The following is a 27059-nucleotide window of genomic DNA, read 5'->3' as shown; positions in this document are numbered from 1 at the left end:
GGGAGAGCAGCATGGACAACCCCAGAGGACTATCTGACATGTAGCACAGAGCCTGTGGAGTTGGGATAAGAATCCTGGGTGGGAGTGGTTGGGACTACCTAAAATCAAGGATGCCTCCTGTGTCTTCTGCCCCCAAGTCCTACAGACTGGAGTCAGTCCAATGGTCAAATTCAGATCAGTGATAGCTGATGCAGAGACCCATGGCTCATGCCCAAGGGCAAGTGACAGACGGCTATTAGCCAGAGCCTAAAATGTGTCATGTCTGATGTGAGTGACAATCATCCAAATCAGCACATCTGCACTATTTTGGTGGATCAGTTTCATGTGACCTCACAAAAGAAATACTGTAGTGGCCAGCAGCAATGGTTCACTCACCAGGCCACCCTTCTAGTACTTGGACTGGTCACAGAAATGTGTCAGTCCCAGAGCTCCTTGGCAGCAACTGATGATTCCATGTATGGAGTTAAGAGTTATAGAGTGCCTCAAAAGCAAGCAGTGGGGACTAGAGTTTATACAGATCCTGGTCTGGGTTCAGGGAGCCATGGCCAGATGGCACCCTCAGTCCTGGTCAGTCCAATGCACTGAGGACTGCCTTAGAAAATTTTTCAGGAAGGCATTCCAAAGCTTGGGAACCCTGAAGTCAAAGGGCCTGAGACAAGAGTCATACCTCCCTGAGTTTAAGTTTGGTAGGTGTCCAATTCTAAGTGAAATATTCAGAACAATCCTAAGATCTGGTAGATCAGAGTACTGAATACTGGGTCATTAGAAGAAAGGAAATTAGAAAAGCAGACAAGACTGGAAGTCATCTCTATCAGGTATTTCTGATACAGAAGGAGGCACTCTAGATAGTTCAGGTGTTCCTTGAAGATTTGGTTATAAAGAGGGACAAAGAAAAACTTAAATTAAGGGGCCTATGAAACAAAAATGGCTAAAAAAAATTTAACAAAAGACAATCAGAAAAATCAACAAAAGAAAAACAAAACAGACCATTAAAAAAAAAAAAATCACATATCCACAGAAGTAGGCTCTGAACTAAGAAAGCCAGTATTGCTGGGCCTGAATTTACCTGCCTTTGCTCTTCTATTCTGTATTACATGAGGCAGATCCCTGTGGGTTGTCTTTCCCAGAATTCCAACTCAGCTGGTTTCTGGGTGGCTTTGAAAAGCAAATGGGAAGCTTTTATGAAAGACTGGAAAGGTTAGGAAGGGAGAAGCCGGGAATATTTCTCTCCTTCTGTTTCTGCCTTGGGAAATATCTCCATTAGGACTGTTTCTTTTCCAAGTTTCCATTATTACGTCTTTGGTTTTGTTGGTCCCTAGCCTCTGATAGCAGAACCACCTCCTTTTGTGTCTCACCCTAAGGATGCTAATGGCTTCCTGCTTGTGCTAGTCTCTAGGCCACCTCAATGCCCTCTGTTTGGCTTTTCTACTCTTCTATCATCTGTAAAATCCTCTGCTGCATATTCCCTCTGTTACAAAGCCTCTATAATTAAAACAGTGTGGTATTGCTCCAAGAGTAGACAAAAGGACAACAAAACAAATGAAAAGTCCAGAAATAGACTCAGGTATATATGGAAATTGGGTATGTGATAAAGTTGTCATCTCAAATCACTGTTTAAAAGGATGATCTTTAGAACAGATGATATTAGTACAGCTAGATAGCCATTTTTTTAAAAAAAGGAAAAACAATTGAATCTGACTTCACATATTATCTCAAGATTAATTTTACATAAATATAAAAAATAAAATCACACAAGTTCAAGACAAAAACAGTGAATTCTATTATTACCTGAGAGTTGGGAAAGTCTTTCTAACTATTGACTTAAAATACAAAGCAGAAAAAGAAAAGTAAGAAAATATACTACTTTTACAAAAGACAAAACATGATATTAAAAGCAAAATCAGAAGACAAATCAAGAGGAAATATTTGCAATTCACAAAGATCTAACCCAGTGTTTGTCAGCCTTAGCACTTTTGACATTTGGGGCAAGACAATTCTTTGTTGTGTGGGTGTCCTGTGCATTGCAGAATGTTTAACAGCATCTTTGGACTCTACCTTCTAGAGGCCAATAGTACTCACTCCCCAGGTGTAACAACCAAACATGCTTCCAGACATTGCCAAATATTCTGGGGAGGGGAGCAGAGAAGAAAGCAAATAATTTTCAGTTGAGAATCACTACTGTGTTCTAATACGTAAAAAGATCTTAAAATAGTGAAGGAAATGTTCAAAACTCTAATGGAAAATTGGACAAAAGACATAGACAATTGATAAAAAGAGACAAAAAGCTCTTGAGCACCTGAAAGTATACTTAATCTCACTCATAATAAGAAAAGTACAAATTAAAACTACACTGAGGTACGTCTTACTTATCAGATTGGCAATTATCCAAACACTGCTAATAACTCAGTGAGATATACATTACTGATGGAAGTGCAAAATAGCAAAACCCCTCTGAAGCAGAAGTTAACAATCTCTAACAAAATTATCTCTACATTTTCCTTTGACCTAAGAGCCTTACTTCCGAAAATCTCCAAAGAGATATAGCTCCACAAATACAAAACACATATGTACAAGGTTATTTATTGATGCTTTCTTGTAACATCGGAAGGTTAAAAATAATTCAGATGTTCATCCACAGGGTGGTGGCATAAACTATGACACATATACCCAGTGAAGTATTCTGTAGACCTTAAAGGAAATGAGGACTATCTCTATGTAGTGATATATAATAAGGTTCAGTGGAAAAAACAAGGTGCAGAACAGTGAGTGTGTTGTGTTACAAAAATATAACTTTTATAAAAATGGTAACCTCTAGCAGATGAATGGGAAGAATGAAGTAGGAGTAGATGTAAGGAAGCAAGAATTTATTAAGTACATCTTTTTACATAATTTTTCAAATTTTGAACTGCATAAATATCAAATATATTAAAATATTTTAAAAACTGGGAAAGTTAAACCCTGAAGTTGGAGAGAAACCAAAACAAATATATATAGCTCTATTTTAAATTAGTGTTATAATTCAGAGAGAAAAATTGTTTCAAATAACCTTTGACACAGTACAGGCATACCTGGGAGATACTGTGGATTTCATCCCAAACCACTGCAAGGAAACAAATACTGCAAGAAAGCAATTCAAATGATTTTTTGGTTTCTCAGTGCGTATAAAACTTGTGCTGGTACTATACTGTGGTCTATTAAGTGTGTAATAGCAGTATGTCTAAAAAGTTATGCACACAATTCGTTTAAAAAATATTCAGTTGCTGGGGCACCTTGGTGACTTAGTCTATTAAGGGCCTGGTTCTTGATTTCAACTCAGGTCATGATAAGGGTCATGGTCTCAGGGTCATGAGATGGAGCCCGCAACAAGCTCCATGCTGGCTGTGGAGCCTGCTTAACATTCTCTCTCTCTCTTTCCCTCTCCCTTTACCCGCCCCCCCCCCAAAACAAAGAAACAAACAAACTCTATTGTTAAAAAATTTGAACCATCATCTGGGCTTTCCATGGATCATAGTCTTTTTGCTGGTGGGGATTTGCCTTGATGTTGATGACTGCTGACTGACCAGAGTGGTTGCTATAGATGATGGCTGCTGACTGACCAGGCTGTAGCAATTTCTTAAAATAAGGCAAAACTGAAGTTTGCCATATTGATTGACTCTTCCTTTTAGGAACAATTTCTCTGTAGCATGCAATGCTGCAGCAGAACTTTCAAAATTGGAGTTAATCCTCTCAAAGTCTGCCTCTGCTTTATCTACTAAGTTTATGTAATATGCTAAAATCTTTTTTCGTCATTTCAACAAACTTTACATCATCACCAAGAATAGATGTTATCTCAAGAAACCACTTTCTTTGCTCATCCATAAGAAGCAACTCCTTGTCTGTTAAAATTTTACCATGAGATTGCAACAACTCAGTTACATCTTCAGGTACCACTTCTAATTCTAGTTCTCTTTCTATTTCTACCACATCTATAGTCACTTCCTCACTAAAGTCTTGAACCCCTCAAAGTTATCCATAAAGGTTGGAATTAACTTCTTTCAAACTTCTGTTAATGCTGATTTTTTTCACCTCTTCCCATGAATCATGCATATTCTTAAAGATATCTAGATGGCGAATCCTTTGCAGGAGGTTTGTTAATTTACCCTGCAGATCCGTCAGAGGAATTCTATTTATGGCAGTCACAGCTTTGCAAGATGTATTTCTTAAATAATAAGACCTGAAAGTCAAGATTGTTTCTTGATCCATGGGCTGCAGAATGGATGTTGTGTTAACAGGCATAAAAACAATATTAATTTTGCCCATCTCTGTCAGAACCCTTGGGTAACCAAGTGCATTGTCAATGAGCAGTAATAATTTGGGAAGAATTGTTTTTACTTCTGAGTGATAGGTCTCGGTAGTAAATATAATAATAAAATATTCAGTAAGCCATGTTGTAAACAGATATGCTGTCATCCTGGCCTTGTTATTCTACTGATTGAGCACAGGGAGAATAGATTTAGCATAAATTCTTAAGATCCTAGGAGTTTTGTAATAGTAGATAGTAGAGGACTACTGGATTCTATTTAAAGTCACCAGTTGCATTAACCCCTAATAAGAGAGTCAGCCTGTCCTTTGAAGCTTTGAAGCCAGGCATTGACTTCTCTCTAGCTACAAAAGTTCTAGATTTTATCTTTTTCCAATTAACGACTGTTTCATCTATGTTGAAAATCTATTGTTTAGTGTAGCTACTGCCATTAATTATCTTAGCTAGATCTTCTGGATAACTTATTGCTGCTTTTATATCAACATCTGCTTTTATTCACCTTGTACTTTTATGTTATAGAGACAAATTCTTTCCCTAAACTCTGTAAACCAACCTCTCTCTTAGCTTCAAACTTTTCTTCTGCAACTTCCTCACCTCTCTTAGCCTTCACATAGTTGGAGAGAGTTAAGGCCTTGCTCTGGGTTAGGCTTTGGCTTGAGGGAATGTTGTGACTGGTTTGACCTTCAATTCAGAACACTAAAACTTTCTCCATATCAGCAATAAGGCTGTTTTACTTTCTTATCATTCATGTGTTCATTAGTGCAGCATTTTAAATTTTCTTTAAGAAATTTTCCTTTGCATTCACAACTTGGCTAACTATTTGAAGCAAGAGGTCTAGTTTTTTACCTATGTTGACTTAACTTAAAGTGAGAGATGTAGGATTCTTTCTTTTGCTTAAATACTTAAAGGCCATTAGGGTTATTAATTGGCTTACTTTCAATATTATTATATCTCAGGGAGGCCCAAGAGAGGGAAAGAGACAGAGAAATTTTTACTTGAGTATAGTTGATGTACAATGTTATGATAGTTCCCAGTGTACAACTACCATGCCCACTTTATATTGGAAGACAAACAGCCAATAAATGTAGAAAAAATAATATTGTAAGAGAACCACAATTTTGCAAGCCCAATGAAATGACTGTTCCAATAAATGATTATCAAAGGATGATAAATGAGAAATTGTCATTGGAAGATGCATGGTGTTCTCAACAGTGTATTCACCCTCATAATTTACTTGCTAATTACAAAGGGAAAAGTAGATATTAGCAATGGAGAGATCCAGTGATCACTGCTCAAAAGTAATCAATTTTTCATAACCAAGAGAAGGGAACCCTGACATTATAAGCTTCCTGATGTGTTGCAATATAACTGCTCAGGATCACCTAGAAAGTATTCTTGAAAGAAATGTTTAACCTAATATAACCGAGACTTTAGATCTAACCTACAAGTATAAGAAATATAGAGTGTAAAGGAAAAGTTAAAAATCCAAGAAGAAAACAATCATATAGCTGTAGAATGTGAGACATTTTTATAAGACAAGTGGCCTAATCTCATGAAAATATCAAAATCATTTAAAAAATAATGGGGAATTATTTTAGACTGAAAGAAACAAAAGTGATGTCAAATGAAATATGTGAATTTTGATTGAATCCTGGTGTGAAAATTGCTTAAAAAGCTGCTTGAAAATGCAATTGCAGGGGCGCCTGGGTGGCTCAGTGGGTTAAGGCCTCTGCCTTCGGCGGGTCATGATCTTAGGGTCCTGGGATCGAGCCCCGCATCGGGCTCTCTGCTCAGCAGGGAGCTTGCTTCCTCCTCTCTCTCTGCCTGCCTCTCTACCTACTTGTGATCTCTCTCTGTCAAATAAATAAATAAAATATTTTTTAAAAATTAAAAAAAAAAGAAAATGCAATTGCAAGGGTATTTGGGGGAAATTGGGTAAATTAGATAGATTGGTTGATTAGATAAACTGATTATATATCAGTGGCATTATGTGTTATGTGTTAAATAGCATTATGATTATATAGGGAAAGTCCCCTCTTCTGTACATATGCTGCAATATTTAAGAGTAACATTATCTCTGAAATATATTCTCAAATAATTCAGTAAGATAGATATAGATAGATGATAGACAGATAAAACAAATATGACTAATGTTAATCATTGAATATAGGTTGTTGGATGGTATGCATATGTTCATTACACTATTTTTTTAGCTTTTCTGTTTAAAAAATTTTTTAATAAAAATATGGCTAAAAACATTGCTCAAATATAGGATGCAATATGGCTGAACATAAAGAAGGCTCAAATGTGTAGGGGGTTAGTGGAACACGATTATTCTATCCTTAGACTTTAAAGAGGCACAAAACATTACTTAGTCTGAGATAGCTGATGGTACAGAGATGCTAGGATGGCACTAGATTCAGCTTCTGGAGCCACAAAGACTGGGGACCTGTCTCAACTGTTGGTGCTGACAGTGAAGCCAATTATACAGGTATCTATGGATCTAAAGCATCTGGTAATGACTTACAAAAACAGGTAACAATAAGTGGATGTTGGCAAGGAGAGTCTACCTCAGCTATGATTGTTAAGTTTAATGGAACACAGTAATACGGACAACACTGAGAAATCCGATGCAGAGCAACTCTCACTGGGGAAACCAATAAGAAAAATCTAGGCTGAGATTTAAACAAAGGATATAAATGAACTATATAAAATTGTAGGAACACTGATAGAGCCAGATAAGTTCTGAGAATCTCTTTAAAAGACTGGCAATGAATTCATTTAAAATTATATAAACACTTCACTTTCCTAGTCCCAGATGGCTTTCCCCTCTGGGTAAAAGGCAATGGTTTGTTAATAAGTACCTGGCCTCATCACACACGAGTTTCAGGGTGAAAAGGAAATATTACTTTAATTGACTAGTTGAAAATTTCATGTCTGGAATTTAATTACCTGTTAGAACTGTAGGTAAGATATCACAATCTCATAACATTTTAGTGCCTTTTTAAAATGACCATAATCTGTCAGAATATTGGTGGAAAACTGTATTGAAATAACATAAGTATTGGGATATAATTAACTCCAAGATTGAAGGAGAAACTTAAAAGCACTTAAATGTACACTATTGAAGCTTAGGTGAAAAGGAAGGTTCTCTTTAAGCAATAAAGCACAAACTGAACTTCAAACTTCTCCACTGTGTTCACGTTTCGCAGTCTAGTTTCTGGTTTTGGATCCTAGGGAAAATCTGAAGGTGGATGAAGTTGTTCTTTGTGAAATTACCCTGACTTTTTTTTCAGAGTAGCTGGCTCTTTATGGCATTTGGAGTCTGTCTGTCCTACTTTACCTCTTAGTTATATAGGACTTTGGATTGTTTTCCAGGATTTAACTTAGTTGTTTTTGTCTGGCACCATATGTGTTCAGGGTAACATATTGTACGGTGTGTTGTCTCGATATTTCATCACAAGATTGGGCTCATAGGAAGTTCTGGAGTCTTGGTGATAGCCTGATGAATAGGGGAGAGCAGGAACAAATGTTCTCTAGTCCCTGAACCTTAGAGATCCCTGGAAATTCACAATTTAAAAGATAAGACTCATTAGAAGAGGTATATTTGCAAAGGCAGGATTATGGACCAAATAAATTAGTTACTAGTCTATTAGATAAGTACACTTGCCCTCTTGGTATGCTTTCTCATCTGTAAGAACCCCCCAAATTCTTCAGTTTTATACTTTCGTATGTAAAGAACACATCTTTGCTGCTAAATTGGCACTTGAAAACTGCCCTCATTATTAAGGAAATAAGAATTTCTCTGAAAATTTTTTTCCATTTCCATTGATAATGCAAAGGTAAACCAAACCAGCATATAATAACCATAAATTCTTATGAAGTAGCATCTTACCAAATAATGCTTTACCATTTGTTAAAGACATTTAGCCACATTAGCAAATGAACCAAATTAACATCAGTATTATTCCTTTAAAATTGATGACCCAAGTCTGAATAAAACCTGAATTACATAGAACTTCAGGGTTTAAAATCAACTTCACCATACTGATACTACTTAGGGTTCTTATCATGCTGTGTTCCTTATGATTCAGTTGTAATTAGTCAGAATATACTGCAGCTGTTTGTGACTTCAAGAAGAATAAGATGTTTATATAGAGAAAATGTTTCATTATCTTGCTTTTTGAAAATTTTTTCTTTGTAAATGGTATTTTACAATATGTTTTCCCATCATTTCAAATCTTAAACAAGGTCGTTAAATAGGGTTTTATCATACATAGAAAAATTGCTACCTATTAATTTTCTTCCCTACTTCCTTCCCTAGTTCCATACATGCATACACAGCATTTACACACATTAGTTTTATACACAACACTTTCTGGCTCTTTATGTTACTGCAAAAGCACACTGTCTCAGGTTTTCTTGGCTTTTTACATCTACTTTGGTACCATGGCCAGGGGTTCAGGTGCACTATTGTTTCCTTTAGTTTTTTCATTTTAGTGGTTATTTTGAAGTTATGGATCATGTCTCTGCAGAATATTTATATGTCTGCATTCCTTCATGATGTGTGCCTTTTAAAAAAAATATATTTATTCATTTATTTGACAGATCACAAGCAGGCAGAGACACAGGCAGAGAGAGAGGAGGAAGCAGGCTCCTCGCTGAGCAGAGAGTCCGATGCAGGGCTCAATCCCAGGACCCTGAGACCATGACCCAAGCTGAAGCAGAGGCCTTAACCCACTGAGCCACCCAGGCGGCCCCCTGATGTGTGCCTTTTATATTATTCTAGGATGCACTCTTTTTTCCTGCCTTAATTCTCTAATTTCTGGGTGATACTGGAGTCAGACATGGATATCGCAGTGAGGGTCTGTATTAAAATAAAATATAATCCTATTACATCTAGCATGGAATTTTGAAGTACCATGAATCATGGTGTGAAAAATACCTTTTCAAATATCTGGAAAGACAATTATTAAATTTTGCTATAGTTTCACTCTTATTTTATAAGTTTTACGTATACCCAATTTCTTTTCTTTTTCTTTTTTTTTTAAGATTTTATTTATTTTTTTGAGAGAGCACAAGCAGGGAGAGAGTGGAGAAGGGCAAAAAGTGAGGGGAAAGCAGACTCCTTGCTGAGTGGGGAGCCCAACATGGGACTCAATCCCAGGACCCTGAGATCATGACCTGAGACTTCAGATCATAGTGAGTAATCTTAGAAATATTCTCTATGAAAGTAAATTGCATGGTCCAAGTAATGTGTTACTCTCCTACTATGAGTTTATACCATTATTAAAATTGCTTTACACTAAAATACTAAATTACATAAGGATGCCTTATAAATAGAAGATATTCAACAAAGAATTCTTGATGATAGTCTCACCCCTCCCCCCCGCAATTCAGCAAATTAAAACAAGTTGCAAAAGCTTTATGTAAGCCACACAGCTAGTTAATTGCAGAGTAATCTAGAAAACACACTCCTGTATCCCTCTCCAGCTCTGGGTTGGGTGATTAAATCACAGACACATTGATAGATTTGTTGGAAAAAGTTTATCTGTTCATCTAATCTAGGACATCCCTCACCTAATATATGTAATTTACACATATATCTTTAACTTTCTTAAAAATTTGATTATAGTTGACACACGATGTTACATTAATTTCAGGTGTGAAATTTAGTGATATTTAAACTTTTCAATTAGCTGAAGTGTCCAATGGTTAAAGCACTTGGTCATTGTTCTTTATGATATCATTCTTTCCTAAAATTGAAGTATAATTGACATACAGTGTTCTATTAGTTTCAGGTATACAACACTGATTTGACAGTGTTCAGCACCATAAGGGTATTCACCATCTGTCACCATACAGCGCTATTACAATATTATTGACAATATACCCTATAACATACTTTTCATCTCCATGACTAATTTATTTTATAACTGGAAGTTTATACCCTTTAATCCCTATTATTTATTTTACCCTCCTCTCCACCCACCTCTTCTCTGGGAATTGTTAGTTTGTTCTCTGTATTTAAGAGTACATTTTTTTGAAAAAAAAAATTACCCCATCCCCCCATCCATCTCCCCTCCAGCAACCCCATTTATTTCCCATCATTAAGTCGTCTCTTATGGTTTGTCTTCCTCTCTGTTTTCCTCCTATTTTATTTTTCATTCCCTTCCCATATGCTCATCTGCTTTGTTTCTTAAATTCCACATATGAATGAAATCATATTTCATATTTCATTCTATTTCAATCTATTTTTCTTTGACTGACTTATTTCACTTAGCATCATACCCTCTAGTTCCATCAACTTCATTGCAAATGGCAACATTTCATTCTTTTTGATGGCTGAGTAATATTCCATTATATATATGTGATATATATGTATGTGTGTATATATGTTTTCTATGTGTGTGTGTATATGTATATGTGTATATACAAACACATATCTGTATCTATATCATATATATCTATCGATATCTATATAGATATCGATAGATAAATAGATAGATAGACATCTATATCTATATATCTCCACATCCTCTTTAACCATTTATCTGTTGATGGACAACTGGACTCTTCCTATATTTTGATTATTGTGGACATTGTTGCTATAAACATCAGGGGGCAGGTTTCCCTTTGAAACACTACATTTGTATTCTTTGGATAAATACCTAGTAGTACAATTGCTGGATCTTAGGGTAGGTCTATTTGTAACTTTTTGAGGAACCTCCATACGATTTTCCAGAGTGGGTCTATTAGTTCGCATTCCTACAAACAACATAAGAAGGTTTCCCCTTTCTCCGCATCCTCCCCAATATCCATGTTTCTGAGTTGTTAATTTTAGCCATTTTGACTGGTATCAGGTGGTATCTCATTGTGGTTTTGATTTGTTAAAAACAAAATAATAATAACAAATAATCCAGTTAAGAGTATTAATAATTAATTAATAATATTAATATTATAGTTAATTAAATATATTTAATTAATATTAATATTATCCAGTTGTCTATCAACAGATGAATGATTAAAGAAGATGTGGAGATATATAGATATAGATAGATATCTATCTATATATAGATAGATATGATATAGATACAGATATGTGTGTGTATATACACATATACATATACACACATAGAAATTAATATTAATAATACTAATATTAATTAATAACAATCCAGTTAAGATACAGATATGTGTGTGCATATACACATATACATATACACACACATATAGAAAACATATATATACACATACATATATATCACATATATATGTATGTGTATATGTATGTGTATATCAAAACGAATGAAATGTTGCCATTTGCAATGAAGGTTGCAACACCCCTGATATTGGATGATGTTGAGCATTTTTTCATGTGTCTCTTGGCCATCTGTCTGTCTTCTTTGGACAAATGTCTGTTTATGTCTTCTGCCCATTTCTTAACTGGATTATTTGCTTTTTTGGTGTTGGTTTAGTAAGTTCTTTATAGATTTTGGATACTAGCCCTTTATCTGATAAGACATTTGCAAATATCTTCTCCCATAGCTACCATAACCTGTTTTTTAGTTTTGTTGATTATCTCCTTTGCTGTGCAAGAGTTTTTTATCTTGATGAAGTTCCAACCATTCATTTTTGTTTTTGTTTCCCTTGCCTTTGGAGATGTTATCTCATAAGAAGTCACTGTGGCCTAGGTCAAACAGGTTGCTACCTATGGTCTCTTCTAGGACTTTGATGGATTCCTGTCTCACATTTAGGTCTTTCATCCATTTTATTTTTGTGTATGGTATAAGAAATTGGTCCAGGTTTATTCTGCATGTGGCTGTCCAATTTTCCCAACACCATTTGTTGAAGAGACTGTCTTTTCTCCATTGGATATTCTTTCCCACTTTGTTGAAGATTAGTTGGCCATAGAGTTGAGGGTCCATTTCTGGGTTCTCTATTCTGTTCCATTGATCTATGTGTCTGTTTTTGTGCCAGTACCATTCTGTCTTAATGATTATAGCTTTGTAATGCAACTTGCTGTGATGCCTCCAGCTTTGGTTTGCTTTTTTCAACATTCCTTTGACTACTCATGGTCTTTTCCATACAAATTTTAGGATTCGTTGTTCTAGCTCTGTGAAAAATGTTGATAGTATTTTGACAGGGATAGCATTGAATGCATAGATTGCTTTGAGTAGCATAGACAATTTAACAATATTTATTCTTCCAATCCATGAGCATGGAATGTTTTTCCATTTCTTTGTGTCTCCCACAATCTTTCATAAGTGCTCTATAGTTTTCAGAGTAGAGATCCTTTTTTTCCTTTGACTAGATTTATTCCTAAATATCTTATGGTTTTTGGTGCAGTTGTAAATGTGATCAATTCCTTGATTTCTCTTTCTTCTATCTCATTGTTAGTGCATAAAAATGCAACTGATTTCTGTGCATTGATTTTATATCCTGCCACTTTGTTGAATTCCTGTATGAGTTCTAGCAATTTTGGGGTGGAGCCTTTTGGGTTTTCCACATACGGTATCATGGCATCTACAAAGAATGAAAATTTGACTTCTTTTTTGCTGATTCTTATGCCTTTTCTTTTTGTTGTCTGATTTCTGAGACTAGGACTTCTAGCACTATGTTGAACAACAGTGGTGAGATTGGGAATTTCTGTCATGTTCCTGACCTCAAGAGAAAAGCTTTCAGTCTTTCCCCATTGAAAATGATATTCACTGTCAGCTTTTCATACATGACTTTTATAATATTAAGGTCTGTTCCCTTTATCTCTACACTAAGGAGAGTTTTTACCAAGAAAGATGCTCTATTTTGTCAAATGCTTTTCCTGCATCTATCGAGAGGATTGTATGCTTCTTGTCCTTTCTTTTATTAATATACAGTGACTAATTCACAGATATTGAACCACACTTGCAGCCCAGGAATAAATCCCACTTGCCATGGTGAAGAATCCTCCCAATATTCTGTTGGGTCCTATTGGCTAGCATTTTGGTGGCATCATGTTCATCAGGGATGTTGGGCTATAGTTCTCCTTTTTTGGTGGGGTCCTTGTCTCATTTTGAGTTCAAGTTACTGCTGGCCTCATAGAAACAGGAAGTTTTCCTTTCATTTCTATTTTTGAAACAATTTCAGAAGAACAGATATTAATTCCTCTTTAAATGTTTGGTAGAATTCCCCTGGGAAGCCATCTAGCCCTGGACTCTTTTTTGTTGGGAGATTTTTGATTACTGCTTCAATTTCCTTGCTGGTTCTAGGTCTGTTCAGGTATTCTATTCCTTCCTTTTTCAATTTTGGGAGTTTACATGTTTCTACGAATTCATCCATTTCTTCCAGATTGCCTAATATGTTGGCATATAATTGTTAGTACATCTTACAATTGTTTGTACTTTTTTGGTGTTTGTTGTAATCTCTCCTCTTCCATTTATGATTTTATTTATTTGGATCCTTTCTCTTTTGTTTTTGGTAAGTTTGGCCAGGACTTTCCCAATCTTGTTAATCCTTCCAAGGAACCAGCTCTTAGTTTCATTGATTTTTTTTCTTTTTAAAATTTATTTCTATTTCATTGATTTCTGCTCTAATCTTTAGTATTTCTCTTCTCCTCCTGGATTTAGGCTTTATTTGCTGTTCTTTTTCCAGCTCCTTTAGGTGTAATGCTAGGTTGTGTATTTGAGACTTTCCTTTTTCTTTCTTTCTTTTTTTTTTTCCATACAAAGACTAAGAGACACATGAGAGAAATTTCAACATCTCTAGCCATCAGAAATATACAAATCAAAACCATAATGAGATACAACCTTACCCCAGTTAAAATTATCAAGACAGGAATTTCCGTTCGTGGGAATGAAAACTGCTACAGCCACTCTTTTTTTTTTTTTTAAGATTTTCTTTATTTGTGAGAGAGTGAGAGAGAGTAAGCAAGAGGGGTAGAGGGGGAGGGAGAAGCATGCTCCCCACTGAGCAGAGAGCCTAATATGGGCTCGATCCCAGGATCATGGAATTATGAACTGAGCCGAGGGCAGATAATTAAACTGACTGAGCCACCCGGCTACCCTGAGACTTCTTTGTTCCTTGAGAAAGTCCTGCATTGCTATATACTTCTCTCTTGGGACCACCTTTGCTTATCCCAAAGGTTCTGAGCTGTTGTGTTTTTTTCATTTGTTTCCACGTCTTTTTAAAAATTCTTCTGTAACTTCCTGCTTGGCCCATTCACTCTTTACTAGGATGCTCTTTAACCTTCATTTCTTTGTCATCCTTCCAATATTTTTTCTAATTTCCAATAGTTGACTTCAAGTTTTAAAGCATTGTGGTCTGAAATGGTACAGTCTGAATCTTTTTTTTTTTTTTTCCAGTCGAATCCTGATTTGTAATGTGATTTATACTGGATAATGTTCCATGTGCATTTTGTTGCTTCAGAATGAAATGCTCTGAATATATCTGTGAAGTCCATTTGGTCCAGTGTGTCATTCAAAGCCCTTGTTTCTTATTGATTTTCTATTTGGATAATCTTTCCATTGCTATGAATGGGGTGTTAAAGTCCCCTACTATTTTGTATTATTGTCAATGAGTTTCTTTAATTTTCTTATTAATTGGTTTATATAATTGGCTGTTCCCAAGTTAGGGGCATAAATATTTAGGTTGTTAGATCTTCTTGTTGGATAAATGCTTTTATTATGATATAGTGTCCTCCTTCATCTCTTCTTAAGTCTTTGGTTTAAAAATCTAGTTTTTCTTGGGCACCTGGGTGGCTTAGTGGGTTAAAAATTTCTCTTCAGCTCAGGTCATGATCCCAAGGTCCTGGAACTGAGTCCAGCATCAGGCTCCCTAGTTACCAGGGAGTCTGTTTCTCCCTCTGCTTTGCCACTCTCCCTGCTTGTGTGTACTCTCTCTCTCTGTCAAATAAATAAATAAAATCTTTAAAAAAATAAAATAAGATAAATAAAATCTTGTTTTTCTGATATAAGGATGGCTACTTCGAATTTCTTTTGATGTCCACTGGCATGAAAAAATGGTTTTCCACCCCCTCACTTTGAATCTGGAGGTGTCTTTGCGTCTAAATGAGTCTCTTGTAAGCAGCATATTGATGGGTTTTGTCTTATACCCTATTGTCTTTTGAAAGGCACATTTAGTAATTTACATTCAGAATAATTTTTGAAAGATACAAAGTTAGTGCCATTGTATTACCTGTAAAGCCATTGTTCCTATAGATTGTCTCTGTTCCTTTCTGGTCTTTGTTATTTTGGGACTCTCTGTCTACTCAAAGGATCCCCTTTAATATTCAGTTCTACTTCTTCCTTACCCATTTGGGTGCCTTTTATTAATTTTTCTTGTCAGATTGCTGCAACTGGAATTTTCAGTACTGTTTTGCATAAAAATACTGAGAACAACCTTGTCTTGTTCCTGATCTTAGAGGAAAAGCTCTCAGTTTTTCACTATTGAGGAGAATGTCAGTTGTGGGTTTTTATATATGACCTTTGTTATGTTGAAGTATCTTCTCTCTAAACCCACTTTGTTGAAAGTTTTTATCATAAATGGTTGTTGTATTTTGTCAGATGCTTTCTCTGCACCTGTTAGGATGACCAAATAGTTTTTTTATCCTTCCTCTTTTTAATGTGATGTATCACACTGATTGATTTGCAAATATTGAACCATCCTTACATCCATGGAAGAAATTCCACTTCATCTTGGTGAATGATTTTATTAAGGTATTGCTGAATTTGATTACTAATATTTTGTTGAGAATTTGTGCATCAATGTTCATCAGAGATACTGGCCTATAATTTTCTTTTTTGTAGTGTTTGTCTGGTTTTGGTATCAGAATAATGCTGGTTTCACAAAATGCACTTAGAAGTTTTCCTTCCTCTTCTATTTTTTGAAGTAGTTTCAGAAGAATAGACATTTTTTTAATTTTTAATTTTTTTTTTTGCTACTAGGTCATTATTTATTGGGTTTTTTGAAGTTTTAGGTATGATAAGTGTGGAATGCAAAACAAATATGGTCCCCACCCTTCCCTTTCTAGCATTTGCAAAGAATCAAGAGGCTGATGGAACAATTCTTTTCATTTCTATACTACCTTTGCAGAAAGCCCTATAGTGTATTATCAAAACTACCCTCACACCCTTACTAAAATGCTCTATCTTTCAAAAACTGTCAATAAAAATTTAACCCTGTTAATAATATAATTTCTTTAAATTTTTTGTAACTAGACTGAAATTTCAGCTCTATAATTTTCTATATGTCTTCAAAAGTCTTCAAGTAGGAAAGAAGGTTTCATCCTCTGTAGGAATAGAGAAGAATTCCTTTGACCCCCAGGCCAGTTATCTTGAAAATTACACCAGCTTCAGACTGCTGCAGAATACCTTTTGTGTCCATTCAACCCTGGACACAGGTCACATACATTTCAGAGTAGTCCTTCCCTTTGAAGCAACATGAAGTTGTTTTATCAACAGGCAACGTCACAGTCTGGAGTCTTTTCCTTGTCTTAGGAACTAAAAATGTCACTCTTCTTCCTTTGAAAACTCCCCCTCACCATCAATACACATTCCATCTGGAAATTATTCTTCTTTCTCCAACTTGTAAACACTTGTGGAGTTGGAGATCTTTCCTGTTGCAGGTCATAATCAAAGGCATCCACAGAATAGGATAGGCTGTCAATGCAATAGATTTTGTAGTCTAGGTTTCAATCCAAACCACTGTAAATGTGTACCTGATCAAAACTCTTTTCCATGTGGTGGTCAGGAAAAGAGAATACAGGGACACCTGGAGCCACCCCAGAACTACTGAGGCCATTTCCTCAGCTATGGTGCCAGCAAAATATCTCCCAGGGGGTTCCACGTTCCCATTATGGAACTGATTGTTTTTCTTGTCTTTATCTATTGTAGCCAGGACAACTGTTGACTGAACTTCCCAGTTTAAAGGACAGAACTTTGTTCCAATGGTGGCAACATAGCCTCCTGCCTGGTGAAGTGTCACAGAGATAACACAGATATCCATGGTCACTTACTCCACCCCTGTGTAATTCCTACTTACTGCTTCCTGAGCAATTCCCACTGAAACCATTTTTGCAGGAAGATCTACAAAGAGCAGAGCTTTGGATACCTCTTCCTACAGGAGACTTGGGGCACTGGTAGCTCTTTGGAAAAACAGACTCAATCTTAATGAAGACATTGTTATGGGGGAGATCTTGGTGCTAGTGACCCTCAGAGAGCTGATTTGGTATTAACTCCTTTCTTTTTCTTTCCTTCCTTCCTTCATTCTTCCCTCCCTCCCTGGCAGGGGAGCGGGGCAGAAGGAGAGGGAGAGAGAGAATCCCAAGCAGGCTCCTTAACTGGCATATAGCCTCTTGCTGGGGCTCAGTCTCATGACCCTGAGATCATGACCTGAGGTGAAATTGAAAGTTAGATGCTTAACCAACTAAGCCACCCAGGTCTTAGGTATTAACTCTTTTTTAAATGTCTGGTTTACCTTCACCTGTGAAGCCATCTAGTCCAGGACTTTTGATTGTTGATAGTTTTTTGATTACCAATTCAGTTTTATTACTAGTAATAGGTTTGTCCTAATTTCCTATTTCTTCCTGATTTTATTCTGGAAGATCATATATTTCTAGGAAATTATCCATTTCTCCTGGGTTAAATTATTAGGTCATTAAACCTCTGGCCTCTACTATCTTGCCACTTGAAATGTGAACTATGGACTATCAGTCACCCAGAAGATTGTTATAAATGCAGTCTCAGGCCCAACCCAGTCCAGTTTAATCAGAATATTTTTTTTAAGGTTTTTTTCTTTTTTTTTCCTTTTAGATAGAGAGAGATCTCAAGTAGGCAGAGAGGCAGGCAGAGAAAGAAGGGGAGGCAGGCTCCCTGTCAAGCAGAGAGCCTGATGTGGGGTTTGATCCCAGGACCCTGAGATTATGACCTGAGCTGAAGGCAGAGGCTTAACCCACTGAGCCACCCAGGTGCCCCAATCAGAATATTTTTTAATAAGATATTCAAGTGACTTGTACACACACTAAAGTTTGAGAACACTGTTTTAACATCAATATAAATTTAAATATGTGTGCAATCTGTGCCTATCTATATATGTATTTTCATATTAGTTTACATTTTCCCCTCTTTCAGGACTTTATATGACTTTATTCACCATGGTAAAAACAGGTGAGTTCAATAAAATAACCTAATTGTAGAAATTCTCCGTTCTTGTACAAATGTCCAGTTATTCCCCAAAGGTCATCTTCTAAGCATATATGACTATGAAGAATTTTTACAGATGTAGCTTTATTATTGAGGTAAATTTTGATTATTGTTATATCAAAAATGTTATTAAGCAGCACTGAATTTTTTCTTTTAAAGAAACTTTGTACAAATACTATATTCTTATAACCAGTATAATTAACTCATTTCCCCCTTTAATTTAAATTTGAAATTTTATTAGTTATATTCATAGTCTTATTTTTTGCTTTGTTTTGTATTTTGTGTATTTATGGCCACAAGTATTTAAGTGACTTGCGACTGGTCTGACCATCCCAGAAAATGGAATTTTCAGTTCGAAACCAAGAAAATCCTGGGCAAAGCAAGTCATTTTCTCTATGATAAAGCTTACTAGGACTGATCAAAATTTTAAGAAGTATTTCCAATAAGTAATTTTTTATTTGGAATAATATTAACATGTTGATTCAATACTGATTTTTAAAAACCACAGAAGGTTTGAGTAGAGCATTATGACATTTTCATAAAAGAGTAAGTTATAAAACACCTGCTTCATTTCTTTTTACAGACAATTTTTTAAAATTTTTTATTTTTTATATACATATATTTTTATCCCCAGGGGTACAGGTCTTTTACAGACAATTTTTAAAGAAATCAAAAAAAAAAAGTCTGCTCTCGGGATGCCTGGGTGGCTCACTTGGTTAAAAAAAAAAAGACGACTGCCTTTGGCTCAGGTCATGATCCCAGAGTCCTGGGATTGAATCCCATGTCAGGCTGCCAGTTCCATGGGGAATCTGCTTCTCCCTCTGACCTCCCCTCTCATGCTCTCTCTCAAATAAATAAATAAAATCTTAAAAAAGAAAAGTCTGCTTTCATGTATGTCAGTCACAAGTACCTATTTGACGGAAAACTCACCTCCTCTAATGTACCACAATAATAATTGTCCTGATATTACTTAAAGACAAACCTTGAAAATATGATACAACTTTTGAAAAGTTTTCTTTTCTCTGCTGATATTGCATAGTTATTTTAACTAGTAAACTAATAAAGTGGTCAATAAAGTAGATTGCCATTGACCTTTTCCCTTTGTGTCTCTATGAGTATCTAAAGATTGACAACAGTCTCGTAGAAGTAAAAATGTATTTCTTTTCAGATACCCATTGTCATTTTAAAAATAAAAGGAACAGGGACTGTACAAAATGTAAGTAAGCCTTTGGACCCTAGAACTAGTATAGGCAAGAATCAAACTGAGAAGATTATTTAGTTTTATAGAGAGGCCACTTATTATAAAAAGAAAGAATGACTCAGAGGGGATAAGAACCCAGATGGCAGAACCGAGTCATGGAGAATAACTAACAGGGAGCAGAACTGAGCTCCGTTCACAGAACAGGCAACATGTACCTGGCTGGAATTCAGTATTTCTATGGACTGATGACTTTTCCATCTTTTTTAAATGGAATTTTCTACTGTGGTTAATCTATGCTTGTGTGATCATTATATAATAGATATGTGGGTGGCAGATAACCTGTCTCTTTAGTTCACAGGACTTCTGACCAAGAGGAATGGTACTTAAGTGCTTTGTTTAAAATATCTTACCTAAGGAGACTCAAATGTATCTAGACCTAATTTAGAAGATAAACCTCAGCCTGAGATTAATGTTAAATGGGATGCAACTTTTGAGGGATTTCGGGAAGAGTTGAGTATTTTTTGCCTGTGGGAAGGATGTGAATTGTTGGATTAGAGGGTGGACTGTGGAAGACTGTATTTTATAAAGATAGCCATAGCTATATCCCTAACCTCACATGTTCATCGAGAATCTTGCCACTCCCCCATCATGAAGTAGAGTCTAATTTCGCTCCCAAAGAATCTGGATAGATAACCAACAGAATGTGATGGAATTGATGCTGTATGACTTCTGAGGTTAAGTCAGAAAGGCATACTACCTCCCCCTTGCATCTGGAACATTAGCAATTGAACCCTGCATCACCATATAAGTAGTCCAATTGCCCTGAGACCAATATGCCTTGAGGAAACTCAAGTTAGCCTATGCAGGGAGACTTCATGGGAAGCACAGGGACTACCTAAAAGAGAGAGAGATATGGACAGTTTCTAGCTTCTCCAGCCCCACACTGTTTTAGTTCCAGTTACCGTCTGACTACAACTACATAAGAGCTCTGAAATAATTCCAACCAGAGGAGGAAGCCTGTCCTGAAACTATAATATAATAATTCCTGCAGTTTTAATCTATTTAGTTTTGCTGTGGTTTGCTATACAGCAATGGTAACTGAAATACTTCTAAATTAAAAGATTTTAAGTATAATTTCATTTTTTTAAAGATTTATTTATTTATTTTAGAGAGAGAATGTGTGAGCAGGGGAAGGGGCTGAGAGAGAGAGAATCTCAAGCAGGCTCCACACCCAATGGGAGGCTGATGCTCTGCTCAATTTCATGACCTGAGATCATGAACTCAGCCGAAATCAAGAGTCGGATGCCAACCAACTGAGCCACCCAAGCACCACTCACTTTTTTTTTTTTAAATAAGAGAACACATTTGTAGATTCTGGACCTCCATTAGGCAGCTTTATTTGAACCTGTACATAAGAGTCAAAAAAATTAAGTGTCTGCCCTCAGGAGCTCTAAATTTCAGGTCAAAATAGTTTTGAATCCTCTTTTTTATTATTATCATTTTTACCATGGGCCACAGAAAGTTACTTAATCTTTTTGTTTTCCTATCTACTAATTGTTGATAACACCTATAAGAGAGAATTAGCATACAGATTAAGTTAAATGAGTTAATACATGGGAAAGACCCCTACATGGTGTCTGACACATAAATACCTGACTCTACTTGGTGAAAATCCATTAGGATAGCTTTAAGAAAAAGACACATGTCATCAAGATGGTATATGCAAGGTAGGGAGATGGATAGAAGCAATGACATTTCATCAGTGAGCTGCCATATTATCTTATCCCTTTCTTGAAAATATCATAAATTTCTTCCCTTTACTCTGCCAGCAACAAGCTTAAAGATACTATTTTATCTCTCCATTAAGCAAAACTTCTTGGACTTTGAATTCCCTTTAAGTAAGGACTAAGACCTTTATGTCTGTATCCCAGTGCCTAACAGTAACTAAAGCAAAAGAAGTGCTCCATAAATCCTGACGGAATAAAGGAAAAAAACTAGTTCTATAACTAGCAACTTTTTCCTAAATATATTCAGATATTGCCAGCATTGGGGTACTCTGAAAGAAAAGGTCTGTTTCTCTAGATCTACATAAACTCTCAAGAATGCTGAAATGGAGGATCAAGTTTATATTAATTAATAACAATTATAATTAGCAAGAGTATTATATATTTTTAAAGTATAATACAAATATGATATAATAAAATTATTGATAGGCAGGATAACATGGTGGTTAAGAGTATAAACCCTGAGTTAGAATGTATGGAAGCAAATCCCTGTTCTGCTCTCTTCTAGCCATATAAATGTAGGAAAGTCAGTTAAAGGTTCTGTGCTTTAGTTCACCATCTGTAAATCATAGGTGACAATAGTGATTAAATAGTTAATATATGCAAAATATGTAGAACATTTCTTCATAATAATAGTGATTATCTTACCTATAAAAATTTAATAGAAAATGACAACTTTTATTGCTAAAATGAAGGAAACTGTTTTAACCACTCTAAAATTACTCAGAATTTAAAAATGAATCCTGTTGAATGAAGAAAATTGCTACATAAGGCCTTAAAAGTGCTTATATAAGTATACCTAGAGGCTTCCACACATTACAATAAATTTAGAATCTCATGCCTTAAATTTGTCAAAATGAAGTAAAAATAGAAGCAGAAGAATAAATACTATGCTGTGAATGTTAATGTCTACTTGGGATAATTTAGTGACAATAAATCTAAGCAGATCCACTAGGTTATGCCAAGACATTTTCCTAACTAAATTTCATTTGGTTGACTTGTTCTGTTTAATTAGTGAATATTATAATTATGTGTTCTGAAAGTTGTGTGAATTTAATAACATCAAGTAACACTAAAACAAAGTAGAGCAAAATACCAAGACAGAATTTCTTTTGAGGACTTGCCTTCTTGTAAAGAATACAATTAACTCCCTAGAGTAATCCTTATTTGTCTACATAATGAATGCTGTGAGAGAGTAAGGCACGTCCCACATTTCTTCTCATCAATACCTATACAGCTTAGTCTGATTTAGTTGAACATTTTCAATAATCACAAGCACAGATTCTCCTGTGATAGAAAATTTATTAATGTAGCCAAAGTAGATATAATGTTGCATGTCTGACCCCTTTTAACTTCTTGGTTGCCTAAATATTCAGTCAGGGCTTATACCAGTTATATATGTATGGAGGCCTAAATGTTGTAAAAGTAAGCAGATATAAATTACAAATGGTGCTTTCTTTCACTCTTTTAGGCTTATGTCTGGAGACATTTTGTTAGGATTAAAAAGTAGCTTTTTTCTTTCTTTTAATTTTTCTTTTTTTGTAATTAGACTGCTAGTGATTGTTTAACCTTGTCCTTTTTGGAAACGTGTTCAAGAAATATTTAGGAAATAGTATCACATCCCATGATAGTTTTTCATTAATAAAGAAGGTTGAAGGGATTCAGTTATAAAAATAGGCAGTGGGAAATATAATTGCACTTTCCAACATCTGTGGGAACCACAGAATTTTTACTAGATATAGAAGAAAGTTTTGAATGAGCTTAAAATAAGGTTTGACTAATTTTTAATGTATTTTATTAGTACATTGACTAGAAAAAACTACATTTGGTCACATTTTAAAAATTCACACCTAAATTTACTTTGGCTTACTTATAATTTTTTTGGATTAGTTCGTGTTGATTAATTGCTTTACCTCTTTCCTTCATCCTACTCTTTAATAAATATTTATTAGGCAACAATTTATTTACTGACACTGTACTAGAGGCCAGAGATTACAGTGGAAAGGCATAATCTCTGTAATCATGAAGCTTATGCTACAACACAAACAAAACAAATAAATAAATATATATATAAAGACACTTATGGTGGGCCCCCAGTCCAAAAACTGGTGTATTCTCAAGAAGAGGAAAAGGCACAGAACCATGGGAAAGGCCTTGAGGAGATGAGGTCAGAGACTGGAGTCATGCTGCCACAAGCCAAATAACACATGGAAGCAGCAGAGGAAAGAGAAAATCTTCCTCAGAGCCTTCAGAGGTAGCATGAGCTTGCTGACAACTTGATTTCAAACCTCTGGTATTCAGAACCATAAGAAAATAAAGTTCTATTGTATTAATTCACCCTGTTTATGATGCTGTTTTGCAGCAGCCCTGGGAAACTAACACAGACACGTTGACTTTGAAGTATGTGTGGAACATCTAAGTGCAGGGGTCAAGAAGAAAGATGAATTTAGAAGTTTGGAACTCAAGTTTGGGCTGGAGATAAAACTATAAGGAACATCAGCATATGATTGAGCAATAAAGCCAGGAAGTGGCGGAGATCCAGAGGCAGTCTGTAAGAGTAAGGGAAGAGAAACTAGTCTAGAACCCTGTAGAAGAGTATTGTATGAGTGGGTGGAGATAGAGGTACTCACAAAGGGAGACCAAGATGGAGACTAGAGCAGTAAAAGGAAGACCAGGAGAGTGTGGTATCACAGAGCCACATGTAGACAGTGTTTCACAAACCAAGTGAAGCAGATGGGTCAAGTAAGATAAAAGGCTTTGTCCATTATATTTAAGAAGAGATAATCCTGTGGCACCTAACAGATTTCAGTGCAAAAGTGGAGTAGTATTTGAAGAGTCACTGAGAGATGAGAAAGTGAGTCCAGGAAGTGTAAACAACTCTTTCTGAGAGGTCAAATGTGAAAGGGAGGAGACATTCTGTACCTAGATGAAGACACAGAATGAAGGCAAGGCTTTTCATGTGACCCAATCATCAGTAATTGAGTTTACTCACAGATGCTTGCGCTTTTATCTAATGAGGCACCTTAATATTTAGACTGATGATAAAACAAATCAAATGGTGCCTTATCGTTGACCATAAAACTGCTCACGAAGTTATAGCATAACAACTAGAACCTGATTTATAGATACAAATCTAAAAATTCAGTAAATGAGAATCTGTTGTTGGTAGAAGTTTTCTGCATAATTTATAAAGAGGGAAATTGTAGGCAGGATAATGTTTTGAAATGCAAAACATCTGACTCATAGTAGAGATGAAGAGCACTGAATGACCCATGAGAGAAACTTATCTTATTGTTCATACAGAGCAGGGAAAATTCAAAACTGATAAGGCATCAGGCATCACATAGCAAAACGACTTTAATGAGGGTGAGTCATGATGCCACCCAGGGAAATGAATCAGGTGCCCACATGCCCAATCTTCTTCATAATTATAGTTTTCCCCCTTTTAAGTTAAAACTAAAGCCAGGTAACAACTAATGTCTCTGTAGAACAAATTTAGCCAAATGGAAATATACAATGGTCTAGGAAGTAAATGAAAGTTTCACAGGGATGCAGTTTTCCAGCAAAGAAAGGAAAAGAACCACTACTTTAAGTGTAATGTCATGTCTGATGGCCCCAAAGGACTTTTAAATGCTTTTATTGTGTCCTCCATTTCAGCTGATTTGGGTACCTTCCCACAATAGAATAATTCCAATAGCTTTTTCTCAACACTGAAGTCTTAGATACTGCACCTAAGGTTCCTATGTTTTCCCACTCAAGCCAGGAAAGTGAGGAACATCCCTGTCTCCCCCTGACATTTTGTTCTTTGGCTTCCATAGTCAATCATAAGTCCTGTAAATTCTATGTCTTAAACATCTCTCAATTTTCTTCTTCCCCAGAGCTATGACTCACCTATGCCAAGTCCCACTTATCTTGCCTTGCCCCCTCTAAAAGAAGTCTCAGCAAAGCTAGAATGAGCAAGGAAAAATGCAAATCAGGTATCATTCTGCTGCTTATAACCTTGGGTGGTTTCCCACTATGGCCACAGCAAACCTGTATGGGCCTTTGTGATGAATTTTAAAAAGAAAAAAAAAAGTAACCATTCCCTCTCTGGGATTAGTAGTATCATATTTTAAACCTAATTTTCTCCTCTGATCAGGATTTTTATGCAGTGTAGAAATTACAACACCCTCTACCCTTAGAATAAAATCTACAACCTTATCTCTGTCAATTTTTGTAGAGTCACCTCTTGCCATTCTTTTATTCATGTTCTTTGATCCTGCTATCCTGCATCAGTTTCAATTCTTTGAACATACCATATTCTCATTTAATCTTTGCCAAACCTTCCACTATTTGGAAAAAAAAAATCTCTCCTGTCTGGATAACTCCTGCTCATTTTTAGGTCCTGCCAAAAATATTACTTCCCCTTTACAAGACTTTCCAAAGCACCTCAATTAGAATACGTCTTCTTGCCACACACTTTCCCCAAGCATTAATGTGCTCAACATTACATTCATTAGGATGTATGCAAATTGCTGAAATAAAGTCTACCTTCTCTGATAGACTCTCAGCTCAAAGAGGGCAGATTTTTGTCTATTTGTTCCCCACTGTATCATCTGTTTAAAGTAATGTGTCTGACACTTAATAGACACTTAAGAAATATTCATTGACTGAATAAATGGTTAAATGCACAGGAAAATCCTGGAATCCTTCTTGCAGCAGAATCAGAAAAGTTTTGTCAGAAGATACAGGTTCTAATCCTGGCTCTGCCACTAACTTACCTAGTTATGTGACCTTAAGCAAGTTTCCCTAACCATTGTGAACCTACTTTACTCATCTTCAAAATGTTGATAATATCTACCTACAAGAAGCTCATAGTAGGTGGAAGGGACAATATTTAGTGAGTCCCTACCATGTGCAAAGTCCTATGCTAATGGACATCTACATTATCTCAAAAGAGAAAATATGAATCTCTCAAAGGTTATCAATTACCTAAAGGTCATACTAAGTGGTAAAACAAGGATCTAGGTCCAAATTTCTCTGGTTCTAAATATTCTTCTTTCTCTACCTCTTTCTCTATTCCTTTCCTTCCTCACCATGTTCCTTCAAATCCCATTGGTATATTCTTAAAGTCATATTACAAATATTATGTGTTCTGTGAAACCATCTCTAATGCTTTTAGGTAGATTTATATGCTCTTATCTCTAAGTTCATATTATGCTAACATAATAACATTATACTTTAGTTACTTGTATACCATAAATGTTTTCAGAGAAGAGACCATGTCTTTCCATTGTTATATGCCCAAGATTGACTGGACATTAATTAGCATTCTGTAAGTGCTAGATGAGTATTTTGTTAAATGAGTAAATGAACTTCCTCTATCCAGTATTTTCATAAATTTGATTCAAATAACTAATTTTTGTTTAGTGTTTATATGTAGTTTTACATTTTATATATAAACAACCAATAGTTAAGGCCTCAGCCATAATTGTTCATATGCTTTAGGTTGCTAAGATAGTATAATGAACATACAACATGGGTCTTTATCAAATCATAAAGATCTGGTTTCAGATAACTATATCTAAGATTATTTTTAAAAACAGCTAATAATTACC

At 35.6% G+C, this 27059-nt stretch overlaps 1 protein-coding gene and 1 pseudogene across 1 annotated transcript in view; both read right to left on the bottom strand.

Annotated features, from left to right (window-relative positions):
• ANKS1B (ankyrin repeat and sterile alpha motif domain containing 1B) overlaps nucleotides 1–27059 on the bottom strand; it is a 1114451-nt gene that overhangs the window by 561183 nt on the left and 526209 nt on the right.
• On the bottom strand, nucleotides 16323–17559 carry LOC106004880 (annotated as a pseudogene).

Source organism: Mustela putorius, unplaced genomic scaffold, assembly GCF_011764305.1.
Source record: "Mustela putorius furo isolate JIRA1106 unplaced genomic scaffold, ASM1176430v1.1 tig00000788_pilon_pilon_pilon, whole genome shotgun sequence".
NCBI lineage: Eukaryota > Metazoa > Chordata > Mammalia > Carnivora > Mustelidae > Mustela > Mustela putorius.
This window is presented reverse-complemented; position numbering and strand designations above follow the sequence as displayed.